Raw genomic sequence first — 25768 nt, forward strand, 5'->3', positions numbered from 1 at the left:
TGTTCAATATCCTTAGCCATCAGGGAAATTCAAATCAAAACAACTCTGAGATACCATCTAATATCAGTCAGAATGGCTAAGATCAAAAACACCAGTGATAACTTATGATGGAGAGGATGTGGAATAAGTGAAACACTCCTTCATTGCTGGTGGGAATGCACACTTGTACAACCACTTTGAAAATCAGTATGGCAGTTTCTGAGAAAATTGGGAATCAACCTACCTCAGGACCCAGCAATACCACTCTTGGGCATATACTCAAAAGATGCTCAATCACACTACAAAGGCATTTGTTCAACTATATTCATAGCAGTATTATTTGTAATAGCCAGAACCTAGAAACAACCTAGTTGCTCCTCAACCAAAGAATGGATAAAGAAAATGTGGCACACTTACACAATAGAGAACTACTCAGCCGTAAAAACAATGACATCTTGAATTTTGCATGCAAATGGATAGAATTAGAAAACACTATCCTAAGTGGGGTAACCCAGGCCCCCAAAAGATGAATATGGTATGTACTCACTCATAAGTGGATACTAGCTAAAAACAAAGGATATTGAGCCTATAGTTCATGATCTTAGAGAAGCTAAGTAATAAGGTGAACCCTAAGAAAATCATATACAGATCAACCTGGAAAGTTGAAATAGACAAGATCACCTGACAAAATTGGGAGCTTGGGGGTGGAGGGAGAAAGGAAGGTGGAAGGGGAAGAGGGCAGGGTTGAGGAGAACTTGAGGGAATGGGATAGTCGAGATGGAGGAAGGACAGAGATGAGAACAAGGAAAGAGATATCTTGATATGCTGATGTCTCTACTCAAAGGTTACCTCCTTACTTAACTTTCACAGCAACTTTTTGGGACAAACCATCCAGGATGCCCCTCACTTGCCTATGTGATAGCTTGCTTCTCATTACACTTTATATTACGGGTATATGGTGTTTTTACTGGTATACTCAACTATCATATAATTTGTCTGTAATCAAGTTCCAAGGAGGCAGGGTTTTGTTTTCCCAACTTTATTCCTAACTCCTTTAACAGTGGTTAGCACATAATACTCAGCAAATATAGACTCTTTGACTACAAAAATGGTAGAGCAATTAAAATGAAATAAATTATCACAAAATAAATATCTGCAAAATTAGAGAAAAAAAACTGCCAATGGTGTCATGAAAACATGCTAAATGTATAGAATTCCAAGCAGGATCACTAAAGAACTTTTCTCTCATTCCTATAAAAACACTAAATTTTGCGCCTTGATGTTCATATTTTAGTTTTTAGCTTTGTGACAATTTGAAAATATTTTTAGTGGTGATCTCAGGCACTGGACACATACACATTTTTTGTTAATATCTTGGCTTGAAGGAAAAAATGTGAAATGTTTTGGTTTTTTTTTTTTGTTTTTTTGTTTTTTTTTTTTTTGAGACAGGGTTTTTCTGTAGCTTTGGTGCCTGTCCTGGAACTAGCTCTGTAGACCAGGCTGGTCTCGAACTCACAGAGATCCGCCTGCCTCTGCCTCCCGAGTGCTGGGATTAAAGGCGTGCACCACCATCGCCCGGCCAATGTGAAATATTTTAAATCTAGTATTTTTCACCTGACTTTGTAGGTACCCATTATTGTAGTTATCATTTTATCATACATTAAATAGACACTAGGCTGTCTCAGAAGTTTCTAGAAAAAATTGAATTATGTAGTGATTATTTAAAATGGATCTAATTACAATTTGAAATTTTTCAGCATGTCAGAATGATTTGGGAACAATGAAACACATTTTGAGTTTAGATGAGTCTGAAAAGGCTCCCGGAGCAAGCTGGAGAATTCCCCATACCACACTATTAACAGGCACATCAACAATATTGACAGTTAGTTCTGTCTACCTAAAGCTCGCAGCTCTAGAGGTCTTTACAAGATCTTGAAACAACCTATCCATGAATTTTGAGTTTGTCCTTCAGGAAGGTTGTATCAGTTCAATCGTCTTTCCTGTGTTTGCTAAAAATGAGTAATACAGTTTCTGATTTTATGTTTCTACCCAGTTTGTTGGAATGTAACTAATAACCAAGTTCAAGAACTGCAGGTTATCACGCACGCAATCTACATCGTATCTACTTAATCTTTGATTCTACAGGCTGTCATTTGGTCCTAAATCTTCTCTTTCTGTTAGGCTTCCATTGCACACTATAGATCATCGATGAGGATGGAATTCCACTCCACTGAGAGAGCTAGAGTAGTTAGGTCTCATCACTAGGTGAATTCTTGCTCATTTTTCAGATTGATGTTCCTTCTTCTTAGCCCTCGCTCGCAGCTTCAGCTCAGCTCCACGTTACTGCTGCCCTTGTCCTGGGTGGTCATTCATAATCCTGGTGTCTCCAGTATGTTAGGTTCTCCAGTGCAGCCGAGGCTGTGCCTTCAGTGGTCTCCTGGCCTTTCTTGAGGGCCTCCAATCACACTGCATGGTGTTAAGCCTCAGCTACTTCTATTCTAGGAAACCCAGTGCCACTGAGGCTGCGCCTTTGCCATTGACAACTTCTTGCCTCTCACAGTGCCAAGCCCCAGCTGTCCTCCATAACCTTCCCATGCCTTCAAAGCTAGTGCCCTGCGGGAGGCCCTTGCATAGCACCAAATCTGGCTTCTAGGTTGAAGTGCAGCCTTCTTTTCTCCCTATCTCCTGCAGACCCCAGAATCTGAGTGCTAAGCATAAGGAAACACTGCCAGGAGTATTTTATCTTCATGGTGCTGTCCTCTTCTTCTAAATTAAAACTTTATTATAAATAACTCATACACAGAACAATAAATCACACAGAAAAATTAATCAGATACAACAACAAAGTCTATGCATTTCAATGAACTTTTACACAGTTAAAATAACCTCTCAGAATATATGGTACATTACATTGTATTTTACACTTTCACTATCAAATTTTAGGTCCTAATAATATGCCATTGAATAGTTCATATAAAGCCAATTCTCTGCTATCACTCTCTCTCTCTTTTCCTCTCTCTCCCCTATAACTACATCTCTCTCTCTCTCTTTTTTTTTTTTGCACACACACAGAAAAGTAACCTATAAAATTAAGGAAATATAACTTTCTGTTTGAATTACACAGGTACATGCTTCTGGTTAACTTTAACATTTGCTAAGAAAGGGCCTTTGAATACATCAAATAAGATGTTGTTTAAAATAGCACCCAACTGCATTCTCTTAAAAGCACTGGCACTAAACGCTTTACTCAGCATCAAGATAAATCTGTCACCTTAATCTGCCTTTCTCTATCATTAATTATAATGAAGCTATTAGATTAACAATGAAGTTGCTAAATAAGGTGCACTGATTTTATATCCAGAACTAAACGTTAAGGAAAATTATATCTCCCTTCGAGAAAATTATGGAAGAATAAATATAGAATAGTCATGTCTGACAATACCTTTCAGGGAACATCCAGAGAAGGGTGTTGTTAGATAGGGAGGGGACACTGAGGACATCTGCACACGTGAGGAGATACAGCACATCCCAATATCAAAGGTGGATGTAAAAGAATATGGAATATGAACAATTCTGAATTAAACTACTTGAGGAGACTTCATGTTGTCCCTCAGGTTAGGATTCAGGTATAGTTCAATTCTAAATTAGGTCCATAATTTACTGGAGAAATCTAAATGGAAGAATGATTAAAAAGAGATAGAGAAAGAGGAGAAAAAGAGAGGGAGGGGAGGGAGCAAGTTAACATGAGCAACTGACTCTGATTTGTTGCTCCTGGACTCTGAGCAAAGAATCTTAAATCTTTATTTGAATAATAGCTGGCACCTGGACCAGTTTGTCAGCTCAGGAAAGCAGAGGTGTGATGCAGGATGCCAAGCACCTGAAAGGTGAGGGGACACCTTTGCTTGGTTTGTGAGCACATTTCCCAGATAAGTCCAGGCACAGCTGGTGGGACCCCAAGCAGATAGCTTCAGCTGTGTTCCAGTCAAAGCTCTGATTACAAAGAAAATTCACCAAAGACATCATTTGCTGATGACTGCTCGGAACAGCAGTTAGTATACACACAAAGCCTTGTGACTAATTCATTCTTCCTTCCTCAGTAGAATTCATTTGTTTAAGAAAGTCGAGGTTTTAAATTTTAAAATAAATTTTGAAAATATCAGACTAAACAATCTGGAAATGAATTTAAAAATGTTTGTTTCAGGTCTTCAATATTGGACTAATATTTATTTGCCAATTACTAGAACTGGCCAGTGTTAAGTATGCAAAAGATATTTAATGAATAAATATCAATGGCTTTTGTCCAATGCTACTTTTAGACCAGTGGCATGCAGATGCACGTGAGAATCAGATTAAGATATAAATAAATTAAACAGCCAGCAGGTTCAATGGCAGGGAGACGTTGTGAATAAGAAAAGAGATAGGAAAGAACAGAGGGTATGAGGACACAGGGCGGATGGAGAGCTGCTTGCTGAATAGAAGAGAACAGTCACAATAGACTACTCTGGGGTGATGTGGGAGTCCCCTCTGTGTGCTGTGATTACCATTAATAAATAAAGAAGCTGCCTTGGCCTGTTGATAGGGCAGAACTTAGGTAGGTGGGGAGGACTGGACTGAATGCTGGGAGAAAGAAGGGCGGAGTCAGGAAGACGCCATGGATCCGTAGGCAGACATAGACGTGCTGAAACTTTGCTGGTAGGCTATGACCTCATGGTAATATGCAGATTAATAGAAATGGGTTAAATTGAGATGTAAGAGTTAGCCAATAAGAAGCTAGAGCTAATGGGCTAAACAGTGATTTAATTAATACAGTTCTTGCGTGATTATTTCGGGGCTCTTGGCGGCCAAGAAACAAACAAGCAAGTGGCCAAGCAGCCTGCTCCTACACTGGGGGAATGAATTTAAGTAAACTGGAAGAGACAAGGGAGGCAGATTCCTTGAAGATCACACCAATAGGGGGAAGGCTAGCCAAAGCCTGTTCCAGTGTTATTTGGGATCGGATGCTATATAACATGGCTGGGTTGGAGAGAGGCATGATTTTATGATTATGTGTAAGAATCAAGAACTTCACTTCTGTTTTGAAAGACATGAGAGTGGAGAGAGAAAGATAACTCAACCATTGCTGCTCTTGACAAGGACCTAAATTCAGTTCCCAGCCCCTGTAGAGTGGCTGATAAGCATCTCTAACTCCCGCAGATCTGGTGCCCTCTTCTGGTCTCTGGGGTTACTAAGGTGGCATGCATACATACAAGCTGATGAAACCTCATACACAAATTACATGAATCTCTCAAGAAAGAAAGAGGGGGCTGCAGGGTTTTAAGCAGAGGGAGGATGCCAACTGTATGTCGTCAGGAAGATGGCCTAGTGGCTGGAGATTGATAGTGGCAGAGTCATGGTGGCTGAAGGAAGCAGATCGTATAATGTAGCTAGGGTAATTCTCCTGTGAGGCTAGAAGAGCTCAATAACAGATTATTTTCAGAAACAATCATGCACTTCTCAGACATCTCAGTAAAAAAAAAAAGCTGCTGTACTTTTATGTGAATAAATCTTCCTGCAAGGAAACGAAATGCTTCTCCTTATCTTTTCATAAAGTCCTATGCCTGAGAAAGCGTTGTCTGCTGAGCAACCATGATGCAGTCTGAGGATCTCCAGACCCACACACTATTCAAACATGTCCTGAGAAAGCTATGAGAAATGCACTGTACAGTGGGTTCCAGCACCCACAGCCCCTAGCTATGCAGCTTACGTTATTCAATTTGCCCTTACTGGAATATGAAGCAATCAGAGTTCATATCCTTATGAATTGTCTTCCCTGAAGGCCAACTCATTTGCAACAAGAAACACATTTCAAGCTATGAAAGAATCCAGCTGGTTGCCCTTGCAAGACATTTTTATCTCCTCGGAAATATTTCAGATTTCTAAGTCTCCCATTTGAGAGAGAAACGTTGGCTGAACGAAAGGTCACTAAAACACAAAGGTGGGTCCGTGCGAAGGTAGACTCCATCCTCTGCTGTGTGGGCTGTGACCAGGGAAACACGGCCGTACTGGAGGACCGGTCAGATCCAGGACTGAACAAAGACTAATTCTCTGATAACGCATCTCTGCCTCAGATGAATGAAGAAAGGGAAAAAAAAAAAAGCCCTCAAGGATGAAAATAGCCCTTAGTTATTTTCAACAAGCCGTTTAAGATGCAAAGTGAGTTAACTTCGAGCACCACCAATCTACATAGCCATGCCAACCTTCACACTGTTCATATGTGTGGCGCACCTGTTTCTAGACGCCAGTATCAACTGATCTAAGAGCCTCACCATTTACCGTTTACCACCTGATACGTTTTACTTATGACTCTCACTAAACACACACTGAGCAAGAACTAAATTTATTCAACATTGAGAATGTTCAGAGACCTATTTAGAAGGGGTTTGATCTTCACAAAATCGTGCAAGGTAAGGAAAGCATAAGCAATTTATAACTTTATGACTAATCCGGTGTCAGGTTCGTTGATTAGTTAATCCAGTGGTTCCATCTGCATAGTTTCTCCCTCTCCGCTTCTGCTCACCTCTGGACACTGCTGTATTAAATAATACAACCGAGAAGGTGTTTTTAATGTTTGTTGCCAGCGTGACAAAGCACATTTCAAGGCTCCTAGTAAGCTGTAGGTTACCATGAGGTTTTAGAGAGTTGGCTGTAAAATTCTTGCTGTAGCGAAGGGATGCAGTCTGCCTAGACAACCCTCACACCAAAGCCTACGATTTCATGCTCCTGTCTTTGATACCTTTCTATTTTATCATTTCTCAGGCTCAGCGGATGCTGGGAAGCCCCGAGAGACTGGAGCACCGCTCATGCTCAGACTCCTAAGACACAGGGCAAAGTGAAGAAGCAGGGCTTGCCGCGCATCTTCTAAACTAATTTCACTTACTACTCGATGCTGATATACATATTCTGCTGAGCTGACAGGCCAGCAGGATGGGACTTGATGAGGGTTTTACTACCAACCTTGCGCTGTGTTGTTTTCACTAGAGGCCTCCTGAGGTTTCAGTAAGAATTACAGCACACATAATCCGTTTCTGTCAGGCCTTTCAATCTGTGCTCTTAGCCTTCTGCTATTAATCGAGTTTTTTAAATTTTGGGAAGCGTTTTTGATGCCTTGCCTGAATTTAGTAGAGCTCCTTAGGCCTTGAGAGCGATTCAGAACTTGAGCTGAAGCAAACCAGTGTGAGGTAGCTATTGACACTGTTCAAAGTTTACCCTTCAACGGAAGAATGGATGAAGAAAGTATGGAATATATACATATTAGAGTATTACTCAGCAGTAAAAAACAAGGACTTCTTGAATTTTGCATACAAATGGATGGAAATAGAAAACACTATCCTGAGTGAGGTAAGCCAGACCCAAAAAGAGGAACATGGGATGTACTCACTCATATTTGGTTTCTAGCCATAAATAAAGGACATTGAGCTTATAATTCATGTTCCTAGAGAAGCTAAATAAGAAGGTGAATCCAAAGACAAACACATAGGCATCCTCAGGAATATTAACCTTCATCAGGCGATGAAAGGAGACAGAGACAGAGACCCACACGGGAGCACCGGACAGAAATCTCAAGGTCCAAATCAGGAGCAGAAGGAGACGGAGCACGAGCAAGGAACTCAGGACCACGAGGGGTGCACCCACACACTAAGACAATGGGGATGTTCTATTGGGATCTCACCAAGGCCAGCTGGCCTAGGTCTGAAAAAACATGGGATAAATCCGGACTAGCTGAACATAGCGGACAATGAGGAATACTGAGAATTCAAGAACAATTGCAGTGGGTTTTTGATCCTACTGCACGTACTGGCTTTGTGGGAGCCTAGGCAGTTTGGATGCTCACCTTACGAGACCTGGATAGAGGTGGGCAGTCCTTGGGCTTCCCACAGGTCAGGGAACCCTGATTGCTCTTCGAGCAGATGAGGGAGGGGGAATTGATCGGGGGAGGGGGAGGGAAATGGGAAGCGGTTGTGGGGACGAGGCAGAAATCCTTAATAAATAAATAAATTTAAAAAAAAAATAAAGAGAACTTGGACTTTTAAAGCAAAAAAAAAAAAAAAAAAAGTTTAGTTATTCAGGAACGAGAGTGAAGATATCATTAAAATTTTAAATTACTTTGAGGATTTTTTTCTTAATTAATCTCTTCCAGAAAACAAAAGCCCTTAATCACCCTCTATAGATGTGATCCCAGGTCAGCTTAATCTAGACTCAACCTGTGGGTCATGACCTTAGGTTGGGAGTGGGGTCAAAGGTTGGGAGTGGGGTCAAGGGATCCTTTCATAGTCATTGCCTAAGACCATTAGAAAACACAGACATTTATATTATATTCACAATGGTAAAAAAAATTTACAGCTATGAAGTAGCAACAAAAATAATTTTATGGTTGGGGTCACCAGAGCATGAGGAACTGTATTAAAGAGTCACAGTGTTAGGAAGGTTGAGAACCTCTGGTCCAGACAATCCTCCACGGAGACTCCCATTCCCAGGTGATTCTACAAAGTGTTTCAAGGAGACAAGCAAAGTCAATATTACAGACCTAAGACTGATCTGTCTGTGAGTGTGTTGGTGGGGTGGGGTGGGGCCAGCTTCATCCTACAGCGCCGTGTGAGCATCATTCAGACAGGAGTCAATTTATGATGGAATGAGAAGCAGTCTTTTTCAACAATCCATTTAGTAGCTCACTTGGTAGAGTGTTTGCCTAGCATGACGGACCCTGAAATCGATCCTTTGCACAACACGAACAAGTTGTAGTGGCACACACCTGGAATAAATACTGACAGTTGTGTGTGTTGGGGGCGTGGCTAGAGTGTCAGAAGTTCAAGGTCATACTTGGTTCTGTAAAATGAGATACTTGCTACGTTTTCAAAAGACAAAAGGGAAAAAAAAGAAAGGAAAAGAAAAAAGAAATCAATCAAGCAACCATAATAATAATAATAATGATAACAAAACAATAAAATTAGAAGTAACAGCATGCAACAGTGTGCTGTTGTAAGCCCAGCCCTGACGGTGCTTAGACAGTTAGATCCCGGGCTTCCCGTTCTTACTGAATTTGCCTTCTGTACACTAACTGCGTTCATCATTTTTTCTCATAATAAATACAAATATATAGATACAGTTTCTAGAAGATATTTTAAATTTGAAATTAAATCGTTTTAAGTTTCAGAAAAATACCTGTGTCGTTATTAAATGTATAGCCTGTTCCCTAGAGTTCTTGGAAAATCATTTCTTCAGAACAATGCTTGCTTCTGCTTTTTGAACAAAAGATGACTGTTTCCATCTGGAGCTAAAAATTTCTTATTGAATTGAAGACACATAAATATAGAATTGACAGTATATTATTAGTGTCATCTCGTCAAGTACACCCTTCAGCCTGAACTTTCCGTGGCAGGTTTTTAGTGAATAATTTTATTGGTTGGGTTTGAACAAATATCAAATGAACTTTCTAAGGTCCATTTCAAAAGAGGGGTAGAAAAACAAGTTACAAAGACAAATCTTGAATTATACCATAAGAAAAGCAATGTGAGTTTTCTTTCAATACATTTTTTACAATATAATAAATATAATACAGTCTAATTGTTTGAAAATGTTTAAAATGCAATGAAATAATGAGGGAAAAAATCCCTTAATTTGGAACCAGGCAATACTACCCTTAACATTCTAATGCATTTCTTTTTTTAATTTTATTTCTTTCCCTTATTTTTCTTTATGATATAAGTACTAGTTTTATCTTTATTTTGCTGTAAAGTAGGAGAATAAAATATACCTGTATCTTAAGCTTGCTTTAAAAAAAAAGCTCACTTCAATTCATAGGCTTCTATAAGTTTGAGTTTTTCTTTTATGTTTTAAATCCTAAACTATCTAACTATCTTCATATAAATTCTTAGAATGAATTACAAATGTTTGCTATTTCTGTATATTAATAAAAATGACATTAAAAGAAGCAAGTCAAGATTTTAGCTGAAAAGTAATTGTCGCCTATAAAAAGAGCAATTTAGACGTAAATTCAGCTTGCAGCATTCTAATCTTTGGGGTAAAAAAAAAAAACCTAAGGTATGTATTTATCAGTTGTTGGTCAACTCCTCACAATCTGTCTTTTGAAGTGGACACATTTTCCAAAGGTTCCTTTCAGGACTGTTCTGTTGGTGGTTTAAATGAGAATCCCCTCTCCTCCTCCAGTGTTTGAACACTTGGTCCCCAGTTGGTGGCGCTGTTTGAGGGTGTTAATAAAATCTTTGATATTTGACACCTCACTGGAGAAAGTGGATCCTTAGAGGCCCAGTTTGGAGAATTTACTGCCTCACCCCATTTCCAGTCCCAGCACTCTGTTTCCTGTGCGTGCTTAAAGTGTGTTCTCTGATCTCTCCGCTGCCTGCTCCTGCCGCCTTTCCTCCCCACTTTTGTGAACATAAAGATCCCATGAAACTAGAAGCCAAATTAAACTTTCCTTCTTGAATTGCTGTTGGTCAGGATGTGGTATCCTAGCAACTAAGGTAACTAATGCAATTCCCTCTGAGATTTTATTTTATTTTTAATAAGGGAGGAGTAGAGGACATTCCAAGCCAAGGGGTCTTAGTGATGCAATTAATGGCCCTAGACAGCCCGAGGACCTGTAATTCCCATGTCTTACAACTGCAGGGACAAAATGAAGGTGGCAGTAGAGTATGCAAGCATTCGAAGCCTAAAGAATGAAGGAAATTACAGCTAGCAATCAGTGGGAAAAGGCAGCAGAACAGGAAATAGAATGTTCCAAATGAAGGGCCAAAACAATCAGCTGGGGCATTGTCAAAAATAGAGATATGACATTGCTCACATCTGTAGGACCAAAATTTCCAGGACGCGTACTAAACGCTTATTTAAAATGACGTTTCCACAAAGAGAGTAAGTCCTCTATAAGCAATTCAGACTGTATGGATATGCTTTTTAAATTTAAATTTTTTAAAAAAGAAAACAAGCTATCTTTTTTATTTTACATACTAATCCCAGTTCCGACTCCCTCCCCTCCTTCCGTTCTCTTTACTTACTCCCCTAACCCACCCCACCCACTCCTCAGAGAGGGTGAGGCACATTGCTTTGGGGAAGGTCCAAGGCCCTCCCTACTATATCTAGGCTGAGTAAGGTATCCATCCAAAGAGAATAGGTTCCCAAAAAGCCAGTACAAGCAGTAGGGATAAATCCTGTGTCATTGCCAGTGCCCCTCAGTCTGCCCCAGCTGTGCAACTGTCAACCACATTCAGAGGGACTAGTTTGGGCCTATGCTTGTTCCTTCCCAGTCTGGCTGGAGTTGGTAAGCTCCCATTAGCTCAGGCAAACTGTTTCAGTGGGTGTCCCCAATCATAGTCTTGACCTTTGCTCATATTCTCATTCCTCCTACTCTTCATCTGTACTTTGGGAGCTCAGTTCAGTGTTCCGATGTGGGTCTTTGCCTCTGTTTCCATCAGTTACTGTTTGAAGGTTCCATGGTGACGTTTAAGATACTCATCAGTCTTACTACAGGGCAAGTCAAGATTGGGCTCCCTCTCCTCTGTTGCTTAGGGTCTTAGCTGGGGTCATCTTTGTGGATTCCTGTGAATTTCTCTAGAGTCAGGTTTCTTGTTAACCCTATAATGGCTTCCTCAATCAAGATAGCTCTTTCCTTGCTCTCATCTCTGTCCTTCCTCCATTTCAACTATCCCATTCCCTCAAGTTCTACATACCCCTCTTCTTCTCCCCTCTTCTTCCCCTTCCACCCTCCCTTCTACTCCCATCTCCATGTTCCCAATTTTGTCATGTAATCTTGTCTGTTTCCACTTTCCAGGTGGATTTATATATGTTTTTCTTAGGATTCACCTTATTACTTAGCTTCTCTAGGATCATGAACTATGCACTCTATATCCTTTGTTTATAGCTAGTATCCACTTATGAGCAAGTACATACTATATTCATCTTTTTGGGGTCACTTATGTATACTATGATATCATCTGCAAATAACAAAAGTTTAACAATGAGATATGCAAAATGACATAGTTGTGTGTTGTGTGAAGGTTTAGAAGGGAATCTACGTATACATATGATGAAATTATGTAGGTAATAAGAATCTAGAGCATATATTTCATTTCACTGACAATTTCTTAATAGAAATTTCCTCTACTGTTGATATTCTTTTCATTTTCGAATGACCCATGGGCATCGACACTTAAATTGAATGTTTAAAAAGATACACTGGCTGCTAGATTTGTATTTTAAAATAAACTTATCTACAGCAATGTTGTGAGTTGTGTATATTTTTTTTCACCAACTCAATAATTAGTGGCTTTTCTTGTCACTAATATCCCATGGCTTTCCTGCTCATCTGGTCTAAAACTTCTTAATGTAAAATTCAATTTCTTACCTACTAAGTGAACTTTCACTGGAGGGCGTGGACCTGACTAGAGAGGAGTGAGACCAAGAAAGCATAAAGACAAATGGGTTCCACCTGCTGATCTAAAGACCTGCACAGACACTTGCTGCAATGGATCAGGCCAGAGTAGAAACCCTCACAGCAGTGAATAGCCACATCTAAGGTAGGAACACAAGACACAATGATCTCTTCTGAGAAACTGGTGTCCTCTGGTTTTTCAAATGGTAGCCCAGGAATAGGGTGCATTTGCAACCATTAATCTTGACTAGCTAGTTTCTGTTTGTGCAGTTTCTAACAACTCATGCTGTTCCCGGAATCGCTGTACATGGTCACTTTTCCTGTTTTTGTGTTTGGGGTGTTTTCCCCCTGGCATAGGCGTACCCATGCCTCCACTTCAGTGCCTACATGAGATGGTTTTCCATGTCATCCTTTATGCCAGGATGTGACATACTGGCAAGGTAAGACCGCATCCAGCGAGACCTGCTGCTGTTGAAGAATGCATTTAAACTCAGAATCTGAAAAGAAAAGTGCACAGCTTCTGACTCTGAACTTCCTTCTGCTTGAGAAGCTGCTCAGCAGAAGCAGCATCCCTGGGGCACTGAGCAGCATGCAGTCCCCGGAATGCTGCTGACAGGCTTGCCAGTTTGGGCCATTTGTTCAGGGCATCTGTATCCTTTGACTTTCAACTTAATCTGAACGAAAAGCAAGCTGTGAACATCTCCCTTGAGACAAGGCACATGCTTCGAGATATTTCATTTGTTTACTTATTTTTGTTGTAGGGCTCACTCTGGTGACCTCGACTCTGTTAAAAGGTCTCACTGTGTAGTCCATGTTGAAATACTTTAAAATGACAAACACAAAAATCAAATGTACTCTATGTCATTTAATTCAGTCCTGTGTGTAGATAAGATTCTTCCGTTTTTGAGAATAAAAAAGTACCTGACAGCTTCCTGTAGGCAACCTATGTGATTTTCTGGCAGATATGGACCTTCCTCTATTTAAGTTGATTATTTGAATCATTTTATGATAGTTATAAAAAGCTGAGTGCTTATCTCATTGTTAAAATGTGTATTAAATGGTATACCTGTAGAAAACAGCTACTTCATATTCTAACTGAAACTATTTGGTGACCTATGGGACACAATTTAAGGGAGGAAATAAATAATTTCATTAATGAAAGTCTAGAAGTATATCATGTTCTCAGTAATTAGGCCTAGAAACCTGGTGTAGGGAACAGATAAGAAAGACAGCCATTGCTTTTAGGAAGACAACCACAACCCAACAACTCTAGGATCTCATATCAACATTTTATGCTTTTAGAACACATCCAACCAACCCTTAATTTTTTTTTTTACTAAATATGCCTTTGACTTTCAATCCCCAGCAAATACAATACATTACTTAATGCAATCCAAGGATAGTACATATGATTACAAATTAGAGAAATTGCAGGGATGTAATTCATGGAATATACATATGATTATGAACTAGGAGAAAGGCACAGAAAGCATAAGTAGAGGAGTTTGTCCATCTTTGTTTCCTGATGGTACCTGATGAATGAAGAATCAGTGGGTTATCAGTCCCACCAATGCAAACAAGCTCTTGATAGTATTTTCTCATGTTTACTCTTGAACGTTTGGTAGCACTAAAACACCAAGATGACAAGCAATTTCTACATTCATGCATTTAAATAATTATGCTGACTTTGTTCTTTAACTATGTATTCTGAGAGATTCCACAACATTTTTTTAAAGAACTAAAACAGAAGGGCTCAAATATGTGAAATATTTTGAGGTTTGTTGCTTATATTATGAATAGGATGGAATAGTATTCAGATAATAATAATGATTATGGCATCCTTAATAATGTCCAGATATTGTAATATCATTTAGCACATGACAGCTTTTGAACTCACCACAGACATCTTCTGAAGTACAAAACTAAGACTGAGAGGATATAATTTTCTCTTATATTAGGACTTGAGGCCAAGGATTTAGTTACAAAGACCAAGTGCATAACTACATGTGAGTGTAAGGTATATATACCCATGCATGTACGCAGAGGATACCCGCTCACCGACTCCATTCTACTTCTTTTTCTTCTGTCTGAGCTTTCTCAAGTGTTTATCACAATTGCCTTTGATCCTTGGATACTGGACACACACTGTCACCGAAGCAACAGAAAGCTTGCAGGCAGCAGTATGGCTGTGCACAGCTGGTCCAGAAGTAATGGCCCAAGGAAGTGAGCAACCAGCCCATGGCAGTATCAGCCTGCCCTGGATAGGAACTTCCAGTGATTGCCTTTGTTTCCCTGTCTTAGTTAGGATTTCTATTGCTGTAAACAGACACCACGAGCATGGCAACTCTTATACAGGAAGAAATTTAATTGGTTCTGTCTTATAGGTCAGAGGTTTAGTCCATTGTCATCATGGCAGGAGACGTGGTGGGCACGTAGGTAGACATAGTGTTGGAAAGGTCCTGAGAGCTCTAAATCTGAATTGGCAGACAGCAGGAAGAGAGGCACACTGGGCCTGGCTTGAACATCGGGCACCTCAAAGCTTTCCCCTAGTGGCACACTTCTTCCAACAAGGCCATGCCTACTCCAACAAGGCCACACTTCCTTATAGTGTCGCTCCTTATGAGCCGATGTGGGCCATTTTCTTTCAAACCATCACATTCTACTCCCTGACCCCCTTAGGTTTGTAGTCATATTGTAATCCAGAAATATATTAAAGTCAACTTTCAAAGTCCTCACAGTCTCTATAACAGTCTCAATCCTGTAAAAGTCCAAATTATAAAGTCTCTTCTGAGATTCGTGGCAATCTCTTAACTGTAATCTCCTAAAAAATCAAATCACACACACACAAAGTCGATCACATTCTTTCCACACACAATGGCACAGGATACACATTACTGTTTCAAAAGGGAAGAAAGGAAATGTAATGAGGAAACATCGGGCCACAGTAAGACTGAAAACTAAGTGAGTAAACTCCAAACTCTGCAGTTTCCCCCATTTCTGGTCTTAAAACACTCTTCAGATCTCCAAGTCCTTTCTGCTTTGTTGACTGCAACACACTTTCTCTTTGGCTGACTCCACTCCCTATCAGCAGTTTTCCTCGGCAAGTATCCTATGACTCTGTCATCTCTACCATCTTGGGATCTCCAAGACAATCCAGGTTTCACCTTAACAGCTTCATGCAATGATCTCCATAGGTTTCTATGTAGGGACATCCCTGAAATATTCCTGGCCTCGTAAGCATCCCTTAGTTGCAGAGGGAGATTCTATAACCCCTTTCTTGTATCCTTGACTTTAAAGCCAGCACCAAGTGGCTTAAATTGCCAAGTTCTGCTGTTTGCTGGGGGTGGAACATGGACCCGCTGTTCAAATATGTCTTCACCAGCTTGCTGTTTTCATTGCCTGATCTTGGCTATGCTGGAACTTGATCTGTAGAAGAGTCTGGCCTTAAACTCAGAGATCTGCCAACCTCTGCTTTCCAAGCGTCGGGGTTAAAAATGCATGCCAGAATGCCTGACCCCATGATAGACTTTAATTCTGTTTCACAAGTTGGAAACTTAGCTGGGTGAGGTCTTGCCCTTAGGTCATCATTTCCTTTATTCCATTTAAAGTTGGGATTTTTTTTTCGAATATGTTTGTCTGCTTGAACACAGGACTAAGCTCCATTCTACGTCCTGTGCCCTTCTTGAATTGTACATTTTCGATTTCTCCTTGCCTTGACGACTTGCTTTCATTATAGCTCTGAACGAGAGTGAACACTAGTAAGCACTCGGCAGAATACATACTAGGCTCTTTTGAGATGTCCTCTGCCAACACAAATAACCCAAAACTCTTTAGCTTTAGGCAAACTTTTTGGGCAAGGGCAAAAAGTAGCCACATTCCTTGTCAAAATATCACAGCAGTCTCTAGGCCACTTACTAACTATGTCTCTTTTGAAACCTCTTAAACTGGGCCCCCACAGTTCAAATCATCCCCAACACCATTATTATCTATAATCTTATTAGTATGGCCCATGAAGCATTCCACTGTTCCGCTAACCCCAAATCCCCAGGTCCACATTTCTCCAAACAGAAACACGGTCCAGCTTATCATATTCTCCATAGACATTGAGACTGCTGTAAATATGGGAGGATATATCTTCTATAAATAGCCCCTTTTCCTTGGAGGGATCATCATTCTGAATCTCCTTTCTTCCATTACCATCTCATGCCTTTGCAGAGTGGATGGCTCAACCTGATCCACGGGGCAGGCCTTCCTGAAATCAGCACCTTCCCCCAATGTCTGTGCACACAATGCACATACATGCGTAGTCTTCTTGTCAGAACTCTACCAGAGTTCCACAGGTGACATTTGTACTACCCTCCAAGAATTCTGCCCTTTGTTGTACTAAAATACCATGTTTTTCTTCCTAAGTTCTCATGACTAAACCTTGTTCATTAAACCCCAGGGGATGCCTGTCCAATCACGCTGAGAGTCGTTGCTAAGTCTCTGATTTGTACAGCGAGAGAAACAGTGACATGGAGCGTGAAGTATGCTCATGTATCAGAGAACATGCCCATAAATAGAGAGTAGAGATGACATTTTGTCACTTTGGAGCTTGCCAGCTTTTAATGAATAGCGCAGGCTTCTGTAACAACACAGGGCACGATCATCAGACACAGGAGGAGTTCCTGACTGTGTGACTTCTGTAGAACGGAACTGAAAAGGTGTGTGCCCTTATATACCTCACACACAGCTTGAAAGCGGTTTAAGATAAGCAGTTACTCCCCATCTCAGTAGATATATATATATATATATATATATATATATATATATATATATACAGTAGCTAACAGAGAGGAAAGTACCAAGTAAAGGTGGCCAAGCTTTGCTAACTCTATCACGTGGGAAGTCTCCTCATCAAGGTCACATGATAGTCAAGGGAGTTGTCTGACCCCACACAGTGCAGCAGGTAGATTTCACACCCTCCCACCCCACCTCCATCTAATCCTCAGAGAGGGTGAAGCACATTGCTTTGGGGAAGGTCCAAGGCCCTCCCTACTATATCTAGGCTGAGCACAGTATCCATCCAAAGAGAATAGGTTCCCAAAAAGCCAGTACATGCAGTAGGGATAAATCCTGGTGCCATTGGCAGTGGCCTTTCTGTCTGCCCCAGCCATGTAACTGTCAACCACATTCAGAGGGACTAGTTTGGTTCTATGCTTGTTCCTTTCCTGTCTAACTGGAGTTGGTGAGCTCCCATTAGCTCAGGTAAACCGTTTCAGTGGGTGTTCCCATCATGGTCTTGACCTCTTTGCTCATATCACTCCTTCCACTCTTCAGCTGGAGTTTGGGAGCTCAGCCCAGTGCTCTGATGCAGCCTCTGTTTCCAGCAGTTGCTGGAAGAAGGTTCTCTGGTGATATTAAAGATATTCATCAGCCTGACCACAGGGTAAGTCAAGATTGGGCCCCCTCTCCTCTGTTGCTTAGGGTTTTAGCTGGGGGTTGAGGAGAACTTGAGGGGATGAGATAGTTGAGATGGAGGAAGGACAGAGATGAGAGCAAGGAAAGAGATGCCTTGATTGAGGGAGCCATTATAGGGTTAGCAGAAACCTGGCTCTAGAGAAATTCTCAGGAAACCAAAGACAACTCTTATTGATAGCTTATTCAGTAAGTCAGTTTGGAAATTGTGTTATGAAATGTAAGTCACTTATGAAAGGGGGTTCATTTTCTATTAATTCTGAAACAAAAACTGCATGGCACACGGAAGGAAAGACTTTCAGTGGAAGAAAAAGGCAGACTGATTCATCATCATTAAACTCAAACCTGGACTCCGACCTCCTCCATCACAACTGACATTTCTGCTTGCTGCTTTTGGAGGACAAACAACAGCAGTCCCTGCTTAGCAAAGGAAGCACATTCAAAAGGATGCTAACACTGTCTAGCACTATTGTGAACGTCCTCAAGCTGGGTCAAATGGACTGTGGGAAAAATTACCTCTTAAAAGAACTGTTAATTTGAAATATATTTAAGCTAGGGCAGATATTCCACGTGGGGTTGGGAAGAACAGGAAAAGGGGGGGTAGGTAGTATGTGATTTAGTGGGTATAAAGGCTTTCATTTAAATCTAAAGATTGCAGGCAAAAGAATATACAGCAAACAAGAGAATAAACAGCACCATGATTCCTGGAAACGAACCATCTTTTTTGTTGTTGTTGTTGTTGTTGGACCAGTAAGAAAAGCAGTATATATAAAGAACAAAACTCTAATAGTCATATTAATAATGATAGAAAAAGCATAACACAGTGTAGGAATTGCAGCAGCACGGTATCAAGCAAGCATAGTGCATAGCTGAATCCATAGGTACAGTGAGCCCCATAACAGCACACCAGCATAGGCAATGCCATCGAACAAACCCTTGATTTGAGGTGGTGCCATCTTCCCTACAGCTTAGACTCCACAGAGTCCATGGTCAAGTGACTCTCTGTTAGGTCCGTTTTCCGTCCTTTTTCTAGATAGTGAATCGGGAGGAACTCTAGTCTGAGGCCAGCCTGAGCTACACAGTGAGATTCTTTGTCTCCACACCACCGCAATAGTCCCTTTCTAAAGTAACGTGTATAAAACCACACAAACATTTATGAAGGGCTATGCGCTTTAGTGATTTTTACTTTGTAAATGTCTAAGCCCTTTGTAAAAAAGGATAGATGACTTCCTTTGGGGTTCTGATACCCATCTCTATCAGAATTCCCAAATTGATGGAACAAGATAGGAAGGAGCACTCGAAGCCATGAGTTATATTTAGCATCTGTCACGAAGCCAGATTCCATGAGTTCTGCATTTCTGTCCCCCTGCCATCTTCCCACATCGGCAACCCTTTAACCCAGACTTGGATTCAAGGGAACAACAGGATTTTTTCCCTCGTCTGTTTAACTTGGCTTAACTCTTGGTAGAAACTCCTCTTTCCCACAGCCTAATTCCAAACAAATTGTCACGTTAACAATACCCTAGCTGTGGTTAACTCAGCCATTTTGCCAATGAGCTTGATGAAAGGCCAGTCATGGGGTTCTCCTTCCTTTTTAGGTGACAAAGTAATTAAGAATTGTAATCTAATATTTGGCTTCTATTCTTATTGGTGAACCTCCAACTCCTACACACACATACACACATTCACACACACACACACACACACACACACACACACACACGGAGAGAGAGAAAAAAAAAACTAAACAGAATTCTCAGCCTTGAGAGCATAGGAAAAAAAAATGCATGAAAAACCACAAGGGAGATATTATCAAAAAAGTTAGAAAACACATTTTGTTCCTTTTTTTGGAGGGGAGGTTTGGATGTGACAAATACATTATTTCTTGCTTTTTTTTCCCCTACAAGTCCCAGAAAGAACTATAAGAATTTAAGACCTGATTACATTTTATGGATCGAGAATAAAACTGAGAAAGAAATACACCCGGAAAACTTTGGTTAGAAAATCAAGAAGACACTTGGGTGGAAAAGAGAAGAAACTAGGCCATGGCCTTGGAGGACAGATTTCACTTTTGCTTTAGGTTGTTAGATCATCGCTGGAGAAACAGTGCCCAGGGAATTTTCAACAGCATCTGCAGAGGCTGGGAGTGTATCGTAGTGGTCCACGGTTAGGCTATTCTATTCAAGACTCTGTGTTTGATTCCCAACACCAGAAAAAAATAAAAATCCCTACTGTGGAGCACTGGAGGATGGCTAGATGCCGCCGGATCGGACGGGCACAGCACTGGGCTGCAGCTTCCTTGTATCTCTCAGTATATTCTATACCAGAGTTGGTGGGAAACTCAGGGGCCACAAAATGTTTGAACGATGTTCACAGTGCAGGGGACGGGCTGTGGGTAACAGTCTTACGTGAGTCTCTATTGTTTAGAAATACTGCTAACTTACCAAGGACTTGGGAATTTGCTTATCAGGCACTTTTCTACTTCAGCTAAGAACATTCCTGCCTACTTCTCTTCACATATGTTTATGACTCATATGTCCTGAAAGTCTCATAAAAGTTACTTTGATAAATCCTAAGGAGGAGAATATTAAGGCCTTTGAAAATCCCTGAAGATATTTGTTGGTTAATGTACTGGTGAAGAGGGACCATCAAAGGCTGAGGCTCTCAGATGTAAAAATGGATTCTATGGAAGTTTAACTTTCATCCTTCTCAGGGCCCATAGAATGGGCTCCATCTCATCAGATGGGCCTTAAAGCCAATAAAAATGTGGTTGGTCACTGCTAAAACATTTGTGACATTGTTGCACCAGTGTACTTTGCTTTCAGGTTGCTGTTGTAGGTTACAGGGGAAAGTAATCATCAAACCTAGTATGCTTAACGATAAACCTATGGGTGTCCCCAGCTGGTATCACCCAGAGTCCACACCCAGCCAACTTTCCAATGAGCTGAAAACATGGAGTCAATTTTAATTATCAAAAAACTGCTCTTTTACATCCTGTTCAAGTTGTTTTTTTTTTTGTTTTTTTGTTTTTTGTTTTTTTTTTGTCTATATCAGTATATTTGATTTGCTTTCCATTAGTGATCCAACTGTAGCCTGCCTAGGGGCTCTGCTGTGGGTTTGCTACAGACTAAATTTTCAGGGCCAACAACAGTCAGACCAAGGAGATTGGAAAGGATTGGATAGATAGATGGTTGCATGGAAAAACTGCAGAGTGAGGACCATGATCTTCACATGGAAGCCCTGCTTTTTGAGTTACTGTCAAAATTAACACAAGTCACTTAGTTCGCATTATCACGAGACAGAGCAAAGTGCCTGGTCTAATCCAAAGCACAAAGATGTATAACCTCACAATGGGCAGAGAGAGATGTAGCAAGTGAGGTTTGTAGCAAAAAGAGAGGCACCATTAGCAGAAAGTAAAAATACAAGGATCAAACCGATAACACTCCTCAATTCTAACGACGGCAACTGTGATTTCTGAGCTGATGTGATACCATCTAAGGTTTTATGAGAACAGCAAACATCCCCTGGGCTGACCAGTCCAGCCTCAGCCTTCCAGAGAGAAAACCGCGTCTAAAATAAACCACTTTTCCTTGTAACGTGCCCAAGCACAGGTATTTTTGTTATGGCAATACAAACTGACTAAGACATCGATGTCATCTAAGCTATGACACAAAGGGGGAAGGATACAAAAGATTATGAGTGATAGAACCCATCCTTTTTTTCCTGTAGAGAGTTAATCTGCAGCCTTTATTAAGAAAATTTTTGTATGTGAAAATAAAGGTTGACATGAATTAAAGGACAAGAAAAGCTAAATATTAGGAGGTGAGAAAGGGCTAAATCAGGATACGGACAGAAGTTAGGACAGAGTACATAAAGTCAATTGTTTTCCTAGTTTCTGTTATGGATGTTTGCATTGGGTGATGGTGGATAATGGCATAAGCAAATTTGATGCTGAAATTGCAAAATGCAATGTATAGCTTCACGTCTTCTATTCCAAAAGATTATTTCAACTGTCTAGAAGTTGACGGAGCTGGATCATTTGTGTTTGGTTAATTTTGGTGTGTGCTGTTTTGATTTACTTGCAAGTTTTTTTTTAAAAAAATAAATAAATTTTATAAAATTAAAAAATCCACATCTTCCTAGAAACATTAATCTCAGGGACAGACATTTGTTTCTGAGGAGGGGTAAAGGTCGTACATCCTCAAGACCTTCCCCTGTATTCAATATAAAGTGCTCAAGAAAGCAGTTAAAAAGTGACTCAGATGCTTGGGCTTGGTCTCCCTTTGACCTCATAACAGCCATGAGTCTGGGAAAATGTCCAGTTAACATTAACCCTTTCTTTTACCGAACAAGGGAGTCACACTATGTTCTATGTTCAGGAAGCTCACACCAAAGCTACAGATCATAGGTTAGAGTGTTGGGAGCCCTTAAAAGGTACTTTAGTGTTACAATACTCTCTTCTAGTGGGGGGAATTCCTAAATCTATTTTGTGATCTCATAAAATAAGGAGAAAATGGAAAGCCTCTTGCCAATCTTTACAAAATAAAATTGACATTTCTGACATGACTCATTTTTCCTTTGAAAACCAGCTATCAGTTAAGGGCCAAGGCTTTCTTTAAAGAGAAGAGTAAGGAAAACAGGGCTGTGTGGAAGTCCTTTCGAACAAGACTAGTATTTCTCACCCTGCTCATTGGACAGGGTAAGTGTGTGGGAGTCGGTCGGTGCAGACCTTGATCCGGTGCTCAGCAAGACCCGGCATTTTCCCATGGACACACACAAGCTTGCGCAGGGCTGTACACAGAGGAGGCTGCTGCCCGCGGCACCAAAGTGACAGTGAGTTCTTTGGAAGCTCTTCCTGTGGAGCAGCCTCTCATATTTGTGAGGTTATTAACAATAAGTCCCAGAAGACTCCTCTCCGATCGCCAGCAGGAGTTTTTGTGTTTGCAGGCAAAGGTAGGGAATGTACTTCCTATAACTTAGACTCCCGATCTACAGATGCTGTCTTCAAAGGCCCTTACATGTTCAGATAAAAACCAATCTCACTCTCATTATGAGTTCTCATAAACCTCAGCTCAGGAAGATGCTTATACCCATGCCTCAAGCAATATGTAATAACTTTGGGTTTCTTCGTGTGTGTGTGCGTGCATGTGTGTGTGTGTGTGTGTGTGTGTGTGTGTATTAGAGTAGAACTCACGCTTTCTGTTAACTAATCAGTCCTTCAATTTATTCTCATAATCAGAAAGTATCTCAGAAATATGAGAATACTACATGCTAGTGATGATTTAAAGAGAGAAAAGCTTTTTGTGTATTTATTTAAAATTCTTCAGGCTTGGATGATTAAACATTTAAAAAGGAACTTAGAGCTATGTAAATAATTGAATTCACTTTGCTCTTTCAAATTTGGCGATTAGACAGAAGAATATTATTAGGTAGATGGGCATGCTACAGTTTGGTAAGTATTTACTTCTCAGGATCTACTAGTTGAAGGCTTGGCTTCCAGCTATATTGGGGGTTGGTGAAAGACATAGTAGATGGGGCTTAGAGAGAGGATGTAAGCCACTGGAGTACTCTTAAAGGGGATAATGGGGCTTGGAGACCTGTCTCTGTCTCTGTCTCTCTCCTCTCAGCTTGATAGTTACGTGGACGTGAGCAGCTTCTTCCACAAAATGCTTCCGTCTTGTATAAATCCCCAAAGCACCATACCAGTTGACTGTATGAAGCATCCAACACTGTGAGCCTAAACTTCTCCTCTTCATAAACCGATCGTGTCAGGCGTGTGATTTGGTGTTGGAAAGCTGACCAACACAAGCCATGGTTCACTACTTCCTCCCCAAATGCTTGCAGTCTATACAATCCCGTTAGCATTTTCGCTATGTTCTCAGAATCCTTCTGAACAAAACACCCCAAGAGACTACTTTTGGTCAACCACACTGCTACTTGAAGGGCAAACCTATTGCCTTCCTGAGCCCCACAGCCTGTAGACGTGACAAACACCAAGGGTTGCATGCTTTTCAAGCCCTTTCACGTAGTGTAGATATGCTTTGAATGTAGACTGTATCTCTGCATATGAAACAGTGTTTTATAACTTACTTTATGATGCAAGTAGTAAAAGATGCAGACAGCTGTCTCCTTCTCCATAGGTACTGGCACTTCTTAGGGACAGTAAATCACGATCGTGGTGCTGGTAGTTACCCACCACTGACATCCCAAGACAGCACAGGCAACATTTGCCAATTCTTAAATGCCAAGTGCTCACAGTGTGGCTATCGCCGGGTTTATTTTCTATCCACGGCTAATCTGGGAAGGTGAGAGCAGGCTGGTTTTAAACCCCATAGCAATGGGGTTTAAACCCCATCTACTATGTCTTTCACCAACCCCCAATATAGCTGGAAGCCAAGCCTTCATCACTTTCTGACTACGGCCTGTTTATTTCAGATTTCTGCTAATCTTTTCACTGGGGTTTGTGATTCTATAACAAATCGGGCATTAATAAAATACTAATTTTGAAAGCAACCATTATTCTTCTAGAATACATCCTTTCTCTCTGAGTGAGAGGCATGTTCCTCTTTTTTATATTCTCTGACTCTTTGAAATGAACCTTCACTAATTGCACTGATCAAAGAGAGAGGTACAGCAGGGGTGGATGGGGACTGACAGGGAAGTCTATACAGAACATCTTCCCCAGCCTTGAAGAAAATGTTTTAGCCGGGTAGTGGTGGTGCATTCGGGAGGCAGAGGCAGATCTCTGTGAGTTCGAGGCCAGCCTGGTCTACAAGAGCTAGTTCCAGGACAGGCTCCAAAGCTACAGAAAAACCCTGTCTTGAAAAAAACAAAACAAAACAAAACAAAAACAAAGAAAATGCTTGAATGGAGAGGAAGATTTGCTAGGGGAACTAGATATCAGTAAACAGCTGCTTCTTTTTCATGCTCCTCCTGCTAGAACAAATTTTACAACTGTCCCCTTTCCTAGTAAAACCTTCAGTAGATTCTCTCTAGTAATCTGTACTTACAATAAAGCCTTGGTGTTTGAAACTGGTCTATTGGATGACATTATTCAGTGAGCTCTACTAGCTGGAGAAGGGGGGAGAGGGGTCCCTGGTGGCTGAGCAGACAGCATGATTTTTAGCTATGATGGTTTTTAGCTACAATAGAAACATATGATAGTATCTCATGGCTTGTGATATGATGCTATGTGACCTTAGAACTGAAGCTCTCATAAACAGCCGTCTGAGAACGCTTGCTTCAGACCTGCCTTCCACATGAAGTAGCATTTTCTGAGCCTCTCTGTAGAGAGTTCAGCTTCACACGCGAAAATCCTCCATGGTTCATCACAAAGAGTCCCTGCACACATAATAACCATTAGTAATAGACAATTAACAATCATTTTAAGGAAGGTTTGCTCATCTATTTAATTTTTCCATTGACAAAATGGGTAGAGTAAATTGGCCACCCTTTAGCAATCAAGTGGGGAGAATTTATCTGATTCTACTCTAGAAATTATTCTGCCCCCAGGAAGCTTCAGCATGCTGGAGCCGGCTCTCCCAAAAGCCGTATTTCTCACATCACAATTACAAGATGAATGTCAATGCTGTGTGACATTGGCAAGTACCCAAGAGTAGAGAAGGTCTGATTCCCATCACTCAAGCGTCTTGGTTGGGGAAAATGTATTTCCCCTCTCAGAACTAGAAACCAAACACTTGATGTCTTCCCTTGAGTTCTGCTACATGTTATTACGATATCTCCAGATAATCATAAAACCGGAGCAATACATATGAGTATGCGCTAAAGCTGCACGATAAGGAACCAGTCTGTGCAGCCGATACTCCACGTGAGGAACTGTGTTCGGCCCCTCTGAGTATCATTTTTTGATCCACACTATTGCGATAAAAATATAATCATACAATCGTCACC

Source organism: Microtus oregoni, unplaced genomic scaffold, assembly GCF_018167655.1.
Source record: "Microtus oregoni isolate MIOR12 unplaced genomic scaffold, Mior012 000010F_ref0000083, whole genome shotgun sequence".
Lineage (NCBI taxonomy): Eukaryota > Metazoa > Chordata > Mammalia > Rodentia > Cricetidae > Microtus > Microtus oregoni.